The sequence below is a fragment of the Eschrichtius robustus genome, chromosome 13, assembly GCF_028021215.1.
Source record: "Eschrichtius robustus isolate mEscRob2 chromosome 13, mEscRob2.pri, whole genome shotgun sequence".
NCBI lineage: Eukaryota > Metazoa > Chordata > Mammalia > Artiodactyla > Eschrichtiidae > Eschrichtius > Eschrichtius robustus.
The window spans coordinates 23,211,146-23,221,175 of record NC_090836.1 but is presented as its reverse complement, the minus strand read 5'-3'; positions in this window follow the sequence as shown (position 1 = coordinate 23,221,175).

Genomic DNA, 10,030 nt, shown 5'->3' with positions numbered 1-10,030 from the left:
CCACTAGGCAACAATGTCCTTAAAGGTAGAAACTCTATTTCATTCACCATCACATCTCCACTAGCTGCCATGATGTTTGGTAAATAAAAGGCCAAAAAGAAATGGTTTTTGAAAGGCTGACTGAGTACATCAGTGAATAAAAAAATCTTCTGGCTGAATCTTAAAGGATTTGGAGAAAGTAAAGGATTTGACATTCAGAGACAGGGAAAACAATGTGGACAAAGGTGTGGAAGCAGGAACAATGTGTTTACAGAATAGGGACTGGACTAGAATTTCCAGGAAGGAGAATTTAGAATATAAAGCTAGAAAAGTAAGTTTCAAGGGGCTTGAACATCAGAGTAAGGATTTTTAACTTGGTGTTCTAGGCAAAAGGAAGGCAATAAAGGTTTGAATTGGGAGATGATAAAAATCAAAGAAATTCTTCTGGGAGATTAGTCTAGTGGCAAGGAATGGATGCATTAGTTGAATGAGGGAAGGGAAGACACAGAGATTAGTTAAAAGGCCAGGGCACTGGTCCAAGTCAAAAAGGCAAGTACATGAGGGTGGCCTTGAAAAAAGAAAAGCAAGGACAGACAAGAGAGATATTTTACTTGTTTGTGATCCTACCATAAAACAGATATATTCAGGAGAGATTTTGAAGAAAAGATCTTTAGAGTAGATTGGCTATGGGCAAGGTCAGGGAAAGAAGTAAAGAATTATGTTCTTGGGCCTGGATGAATTAGTGAATGACAGTTTTAGCTATGTATATTAAAAAAACAAACAAACAGAATAGGGGGATGAATTTGGTTTTGGAATGTTGCTGTGGTAGCTGGTCTGAAGATGCTTCCAAACAATTGCACCATTCCCTATATACTCAAGCTGCTTCTCCCATCAAGAGGTAGAGCTTCTGACCTCTCCCCTTGAATCTGGCTGGGCCTAGACTGCTTTCATCAATAGAATGCAGAAGAAGTGATGTTCAGGGACTTCTGAACTCAGGCATTAGGAAGGCTCAGCAGCTTCTGCTTCCTCCCTCTTGGAGCTCTGAGCCCTCAGGTAAGAGGTCTAGGATACCCTGCTGAAGAGAGTAGGCCATGGGGATCAGATGACACATGGAAAATCATCAAGCCACCAGACATCCAGCCCCAGCTGCAGCCCTAGATGCAATCCGACTGCAACTGCATAAGAGAATTCAAGTGAAAAACATGCAACTACCCAGCTAAGCCATCCAGGTCAAACTATTTTTTGTTTTTGTTAAATCTGGCAATCTTACCATTAGCCACAGAATGGAGGATTCTTTCCTAAAAGAAAACCACGTGCAGCCAGTATGGGCATTATGCTTCCCCAGTGTCTCCCTTTGCATTCAGGAATTTGAGGGATCCGTGTAAAGTCTGGCTCCTGAGGTGAAGTCAGCCCGCCAGCAAATCCCACCCAGATGCACAGTTCAACTTTCTGTTGTCTCATTCTTACATCTGAAGAGATAACTAAGCATTTGATGAAAGCCTACAACATTAAAGGGAAAGATCAAGACAAGTAAATAGAAAGAGTGGCCCTGGACAAAACAGCTAATGAAGGGAGTAGGATAGAACTTTTAAAAAATGCAGATAAAATCCTCAGAGAAATAGAAGTGACGTATTCCTAAAATATGAAGAAGATGCCATAGAAAAGGAAAAGTAAGAGAACAAACCTCATTCTTGGGATTTGAAAATACAACTGCCAAAAACATTAAAAAACTTGGAAGATAAAACAAGGAGATTTGGCAAATACATTTAGAATATAGAATAAAAAAGACATTAAGGTAAAAAATAGGAGAGAAAGTTAAGAAATGAGAGATCATTCCAGAAAGTCTCAACTGACTACAAAGCGTTTAAGAAGGAAAGAACAACATAATAGAAAAGCTAAATGGAGAAACAAAATGTCTTCACATTGCAAAAACCCAGTGATTGCAGAGCAGGATGAGTAGGAAAAAAACAAAAAGAAAAAGTAAAAACCCAGATACATCACTGGGAATGTATAAAGATAAAATCTTAAAAGCTTCTAGAAAGAAATTTCACATACACACACACGCACACACACCTGTCATCAAAGGCATGCCTCAGACTTCTCAACAGAGGTAGTGCTGTCAAAATTCTAAGAGAAAATGAGTTTCCACCTAGAATTCTATGTCCAGCCTAACTATCAGTTAGGTTGAAGACCAAATACAGACCTTACAAATATGTAAGAGTTTGGAAATTTTACTCCCAATGCATCCTTTCTTAGGAAGTATTTGAATACTGCCTCCAGCAAAGTGGAAACAGAGATCCACAGGACCAATCAAGGAAAGTAATGAAGGCAAGTACCAGCATGGCATCTATTTAGCAGGTTTAAGAGAGAAACTCCTTCATTTATCCAGCCAATACTGACTATGCACCTACTATCTCCTAGGCACTCTTCTAGGTGCTGGGAATTCATCAGTGATCAACAAAGTCATCATAATGCTTCCATTCGGACATGGGAGACAAAAGAGGTAAACAAATATGTATATAAGCTAATTGTAGGAAGTGATCAATGCTATGACGAAAAAGAAAGCAGGGAAAGAAGAGGTGTTGCTCATTCAGGCAAGGTGGACAAGGAAAGCCCCTCTGAGGGGTGGCACTTAAGGGGAGGCTTGAAAGAAATGAAGAACTGGGTCATAGGAAAAGCTGGGGGAAAATTACTTCAGGAAGAAGAAACAGGAAGTGCAAGGCCCCAGAGGTAGAAATGAGCTTTGTGTGTTTGAAGAGTGGTAAGAAGGTAACTGTAGCCAGAATGGTGGGAGTGACACAAGGTGTGGTAGATGATGTGAGAGAGATAAGCAGGGGCCAGATCACAAGGGCCTTCTCTGCCCTGTTAACTGTGCCCATAAGTCATTGAAGGGTTTAGAGCAAGAGAATGAACTGAGCAGGACAACGGAGGAATATAGGAAAAGGAGGATTTCATGGGCTTGATGGTGTGATTGAAATAATAGAAAATATTAAGGATCAAGCCAAAGAATGAGAGAAAAGAAATGGATGGTAATTTGAAACTATAGGGGGAAACGGTGGTAGAAGAAAATAAAGGTAATCATAGCACATTATGTGCCTTTCCACTGAAAGATATTTAACTCAACACAAAAATAGAAATAATTTTCATTGACTTTCAGATTTTAGGATGGATTGGGGGAAGCGTGAAACAGAGGAAGCAGAATAGCACAGTAGTTATAAGCATGGCTTCTAGAAGCAGACTGCCTGAATTTGAATCCCAGCTTTGCCATTTATCAACTGTGTGACCTTTGGGAAATTATATTACCTCTGTTCTTCAGTTTCCTTACCTAGAAAATGGGGATAATAAATGTACCTACCTCACATGGCTGTAAGGAGTAAATGAGTTGACATTTGTAATGTAGATAGAACAGTATCTGCACATAGTTGGCATTAAATTAGTGTTTCCTTAAATTATAAACGGAGTATGATTAGAGGGCAATAGAAAAGTGCTCCACCCGAATTTCTCCCTCCTACAGGTATGAAATTCCATTATCAGAAATTTTGTCCAAGGCTTTACAATCTTCTAGAGTCCCCGGTTCAGTAAAATTTCTCTTGAGAGGAATGACATCTTAAATTCTCATTTGCTGCAAACGTGTTTGAATCAATCGAATCCTTTCCAACCTTGGCTGCTGTCTGAGCACAGAGGCAGCATGGTGGGCTGCTAAGATGGCCAGAGGGCTCCACCTGCCAGGAGAGTAAACAGCTTCAGAAAGGGAGGTGAGGGGATAGTTTAAAAGGCAACTAACGTGGAGAACTCCAAGACAAACAACCTCCCCATGTGGCCAAGAGCCAGACCTCAACCAACAGAGTCCTGGCTCCTGTTTCCCCATGGCCAGTCCTGGCTGTGTCACATTGACATGTTAGAACCAAGATAGACCTGGGCATGAGTTCCAGGTTTGGCAAGAGTTCCAGGTTTGGCACAGGTACAGGTTATTTATCAACAGACTGAAAAACCACACTATTTCTGGGTCTGCCATGGAGTCAAACCCAGGGACCACTTTCTTCACACTTATTTTTGTCCAAGGCTCACTGGCCCCTATAGTGGACTTGATCCCAAATGGTAGTCCCTGAACCAGCTCAGCCTCAAGGGCTTGGGAGAGGCTGTTTGTTCAGGCAGGAAACAGTTCCCAGAAACTCAACCTGCCTTTGGGAGTGGTTACCTCGGGAGACCTTTCAATCCCCGTGGACTGGGGCCTCTGGCTGGCCAAATTTCCCTACTATTTCCACAAAAACAGTGTCTGCATTTGAGTGGAAAGAACATGTGGACAAGTTAGGACTTGCCCCTTTTCAAGATGAGAATTTCTGATCCATAGACAATTTACTTTGGGAGTTGATGAATTCTGAAATGTGGCCATTTACAGGAAACTTTTTCAGGCTTTTAGGTTTCACTTGGAGAGAAATATGATACAGGAGAAAACCGGGCTGGCTTAAACCATCACCATCTGTATTTGTATTTAAAGTACAGAAATCATAAAATTTTAAAGCTGGAAGAGACTTGACATCATCTAGTCCCCCTCCTTTCTTTTTATATATGAGGAAGCTAAGACATGAAGAAACTGAGAGTGACTGAGATTAAACTCAGGTGTGTTGACTTCCAGGCTAGGAATTCAACCCATCAGACACCATCCGTAACCTGGAGGGGATTGGAAATATACTCTATGAGGCTTGGTGAAAACACTATATTTTCTTTGTCTGATACCATTATCTACAAAAATGCAAAAATAATTTCAAATGCTGTAAAATTTTTAATACTTAAATGGTTTAAAATTTTTAAAGACTATAAAAATTTTAAACCATCAACATCTCACAGACACCTGTAACCTGTGGCATGTCCACTGAGAAACTCTACAGATCAGCTCACCTTAGGAGTCGGTAAAGCCCTCTGAAGTGCAAGTAATTAGTGGGAAAAAAAAAAAGTATTAGATATCTCCCTTTCAGCCCCACTCCTACCCAAATGGCCAAGCTTAGATGTCTGGCTGTTTGTGAGGGCAAAAGAAACTCGGAAGCTGGGGGCTGGCAATGGCCAGGCCAGGCCAGTCTAGACCAGCATGTCTGCTGTACTGTGGGCCCAAGGGTTCTGGATACAGAGCACCAGGGAGCTAGAGACAGAAGCAAGGATGGGAGGCAACAGGAAAGTTTGGGAACAAACAGGTAGGAATCAGACACATAGGATTGTGCTCAGCTAAGAATGAGCCCATCATTCTGAGACTTAGCACAGTCTATCTATGGCCTAGGTTGTAAAGTGTATCCACCCTGAAATATAGAAATACTAATATTCAATCAGACTGATAAAATGGGCACATGGAGGAAAGACAAAGTGACTGAATCCTTAAAAGGGTGAAGGTAGGGATGGAGTGGGGAATAGAGGATGTCAGGGAAGAAAGCAAACTTTCCTCAGCAGTGTCAGAGAAAACTAGCCTCTGCTACTCAACACTTTTATCCCTCTCTCACTGACTCATCACTTATACTCTTTCAAAAATGAGCTTTATTTTTTAGAGCAGTTTTAGGGTCACAGCAAAACTGAGTGGAGGTACAAAGAGTTCCCCTCACAAACACAACCCCCATCACCTTCAACATCCAGCACCAGAGTGGTACATTTGTTACAACTGATGAACTTAATTGACACATCATTATTACGCAGGTCTCTAGTTTACACTAGAGTTCGCTCTTGGTGTTGCATATTCTTTGGGTTTTAAAACAATGAATGATGAACGTAATCCACCATTACAGTACCATACAAAATAGTTTCACTGCCCTAAAATTCGTCTATGCTCTGCCTATTCATCTATCCCTACCCTGTAACCCCTGGAAACCACTGATCTTTTTGTATGTCCAGAATGTCATATTGTAGGAATCATAGTTTGTAGCCTTTTCAGATTGGCTTCTTAGTAGTATGCATTTGAGGTTTCTCCACATCTTTTTTGGCTTAATAGATCATTTCTTTTTAGCAACAAATAACATTCATTGTCTGGATGTACCACAGTTTATTTATCCATTCACTTACTGAAGAACATCTTGGTTGCTTCCTTTCTTTTTATTTATTTATTTATTTATTTATTTTGGCTGCCTTGGGTCTTTGTGTGCACGGGCTATTCTTCGTTGCGGTTCCCGGGCTTCTCATTGTGGTGGTTTCTCTTGCAGAGCACGGGCTCTAGGCGCGCGGGCTTCAGTAGTTGTGGCACTCGGGCTCAGTAGTTGTGGCTCGCGGGCTCTAGAGCGCAGGCACAGTAGTTGTGGCGCACAGGCTTAGTTGTTCCACGGCATGTGGGATCTTCCCGGACCAGGGCTCGAACCCGTGTCCCCTGCACTGGCAGGTGGATTCTTAACCACTGCACCACCAGCGAAGTCCCTTCCTTTCTTAATGACATATGATGTTGAGCATTCTTTCATATGCTTATTTGCCATCTGTATATCTTCTTTGGTAAAGTGTCTGTTCAAGTCTTTCACTGATTTTTAAATTCAGACTGTTTATTTTTTACTGTTGAGTTTTTCTTATTGTTGAGTTCTTTGTATATTTTGTACGAGTCCTTTCTCAGATATGTCTTTTGCAAATATTTTCTCCCATCTTATGTCTTGTCATTATCTTAAAAAAAATTTTTTTTAACACCATGCATTTCCTTTTTTAAAAAATTTATTTTATTTTATTTATTTTTGGCTGCATTGGGTCTTCATTGCAGTGCACGGGCTTCTCATTGCGGTGGCTTCCCTTGTTGCAGAGCACAGGCTCTAGGTGCGTGGGCTTCAGTAGTTGTGGTGCGCAGGCTCAGTAGTTGTGGCACACGGACTTAGTTGCTCCACGGCATGTGGGATCTTCCCAGACCAGGGCTCGAGCCCATGTCCCCTGCATTGGCAGGCGGATTCTTAACCACTGCGCCACCAGAGAAGCCCTGTCTTCTCATTATCTTGACAGTGTCTTTCACAGAGCAGAGGTTTTTAATTTTAATGAAGTCTAGCTTATCAATTGTTTCTTTCATGGATAATGCCTTTGGTATTGTATTTAAAAAGTCATTTCCACACCCAAGGTCATCTCAATTTCCTCCTATGTTATCTTCTAGGAGTTTTATAGTTTTGCATTTTACAATTATCTATGAACCACTTTGAGTTAATTTTTGTGAAGGATGTAAGGTCTGTGTCTAGATTCATTGTTTGCACCTGAATGTCCAGTTGTTCCAGTACCATCTCTTGAAAAAGCTATCTTTCCTCCGTCATATTGCCTTTGCTTCTTTGTCAAAGTAACTTGCTGGGATTTTTTATTGAGATTGCTTTGAATCTATAGATCAAGTTGGGAAGAACTGACATCTTGACCAGATTTGGTCTTCCTATCCATGAACATAGAATACCTCCCCATTTATTTATTTCTTCTTTGATTTATTTCATCAGAGTTTTGTAGTTTTCCTCAAATAGATATTGTATATATGTTGTTAGATTTATACCCAAGTATTTCTTTAGTATTTCTTTTGGGGAGTACTAATGGAAATACTATTGTGTATTTTATTTCAATTTTTACTTGTTCATTCCTGGGATAGGAAATTGACTGACTTTTGTATATTAACCTTATATCCAACAACCTTGCTATAATAGCTTACTAGTTCCAGAAGATTTTTTTCTCTCTTCTTTCAGACTTTCTACATAGACCACTTATGCTCTTTTAAGTTTTGTTACGCCTGTGTTTTGTTTCAGTTACTTCCAGTGGAGCAGAAGAGTTGGGGGAAAGGGTTTGTGGGCAGACACAGTTTTCCCTGATTCCCCAGACTGGACTGAGCAGAGCTGCAGTTCAGATGAAGCTTGTGTTTAGGTCAAGTCACTCGGAAGGATAGTGAAGGGATGAGATAGTGGGTGAATAAGATACTTACTTCACCAAGTTTTCAGATATTTTGTCTGATTTTTGGCTATTGTTTCCCCTAAGTGCTTTCTTTGCCCAAACAGCCATGGATGGCTGGAGATACCGTCTTGTTCTCAGGACCTTGTACAATGCTTCTAAAGTTTCTAATGTGGAACTGTCTGGTCCTCAGGTTTGCTCTTTTGCAACCCTGGCTACCCAGCTAGTCTCCAGAGAGACAGCTCCTTAGTGGAGCAACCTCAGAACTTAAAATATATATATATACCTTTGCTGTTTTATCTTACTCCTCTCTCCCAACCTCCTGGAAGTCCTGGGCCAAGTCAAGTGGCTCCTACAAGCAAATATTTACAAACGTTTGTTCAACATTGATTTGGTCAGGATATGGATAAACATTTTTTAATCAGTAAAATAAATGTATTCAGAAACATATTTACTACTAATTCACTTCCACTAGCTGAAGAACAGGAAATGTTCTAAAAAAATTTTTTAACAGTCACTTCCCATTTTTCTGAAGCTCTCTTCTCTCTTGAGTTTTGTTGGTTCGTAATTTTATGAACCAGAAAACATTTTGAGAGGCATATGAAAGGGTTAGTAAAACAAACCACTCACTCTCAAGAAATAGCCCTAGGTCGTACATTAACTGATTCAGGAATTTCAGCTGACCACTAGTGCACACATGCATCTCAAAAATATACAAATTAGATGGACTGCTACTAATAAAGAGTGCTGTTTTCATCTCCTTTTGAGGGGAGTGTCTACCTCAGTGAGACTGGAACCAATTTTCATTTTCTTAGCTATATAAGGAGTTGATAGATAAACCAGTGTTAAAGGACACTGCTTTCCACTTCATTCCAGTGAAATGTTGGAGTTGATTTGTTTTTGCCAATGTTATTTTAACATCCTTTTAAAATCACCCCTCCCACCCACCTCCTTCCACAGCTGCCCACTGGCCTGCCTCTTTAATCTGGCTCTGAAACTCTGTGACCTAGTCCAGTCACATAGTTGCTCCTTAAAATACTCTTCCTTGACTTGCTGACTTGAAGTTGAGCTCCTGAATAATTTAACTCCTTTCTTGGAACGGCCACCTTTTAAGACCTCTCTTCACTTTCACTTCTGTGGGTGGAAAGAAAGTCAAAGTATTAGAGACTCACTATGTACTTGGCTAAGGAGTACTTGGACCTGACAGTAAGAATTTTTACTCAGTCTGATGTATGGGCATCATATAACGCTAGCTTGATCTGTATTCACCACAGTCCCCACCTTTACTCATACAAGTGTGATGGTTTGACTGGGATGCTCTCCTTTAGTCAGGAGGGGGTGGGGGTATGAAAAGAAGAGAAAAGACTGTTTCATACTATAATTCTACCCTGACCCACTGTAGCAATATCAACTATAATTCAATTCAAAATTCCACATATTCCACAAGTATATTTGGCAATACCGTTCTGGGAGGTATTTTGGAAACATGCACCGAAACCTTAGACTATCTATATTAGGCAAAAGTCTTGGTTGCCTAAAGACAGAAAGTCAGCTCAAACTATTTTAAGAAAAAAGGGGAAGTTATTAGGTCAAGTAATTGGAAAAGTCTCGGGCAGCATCTTGCTTCTGGCATGGCCGGAACCAGGAACTCAAATGATATCATCAGGAATCTCCCTTCTCTCTCTACCTCTCAGCTCTGCTTTCTTCTGTGCTGGCATCATTGTGGCAAAGTTGACTTTTGTCAGTTCCAATCTTAAACAGTCCTTGGTGCCCATAATTTCAGAAGAAAAGAGACGTTTTTATCCAAGTATCATTAGCAGACTTAGAAAAATTCCCCCTTATTGACCCTGATTAGATCTTTTATACCACTCCTGGAACAGTCACTGTGTCTGGAGTGGTCGGAAACAGGACACTCTGATTAATCCCAGCCACGTGACAGAAAGTTCCACCAGGTCGGGGAGAAGCAGCTCCTGAAAGGCAGTTCATAAGTAGAGTGTGAGATCAGTTCTATCATCTGAAAAAGGGAAAGAATTCTGGACAGGCAGAAATAAGGGACATCTATACCCAAAGTTCTTATTCTTCTATGTATTTACCCTTAGGAAATAATCAGGGGTGTGAGAGAGTTACAAGGTTATTCATGACAGAATTATTTATAATAATGCAAAACCGGAAAGAATGGAAAAATTCAATAATA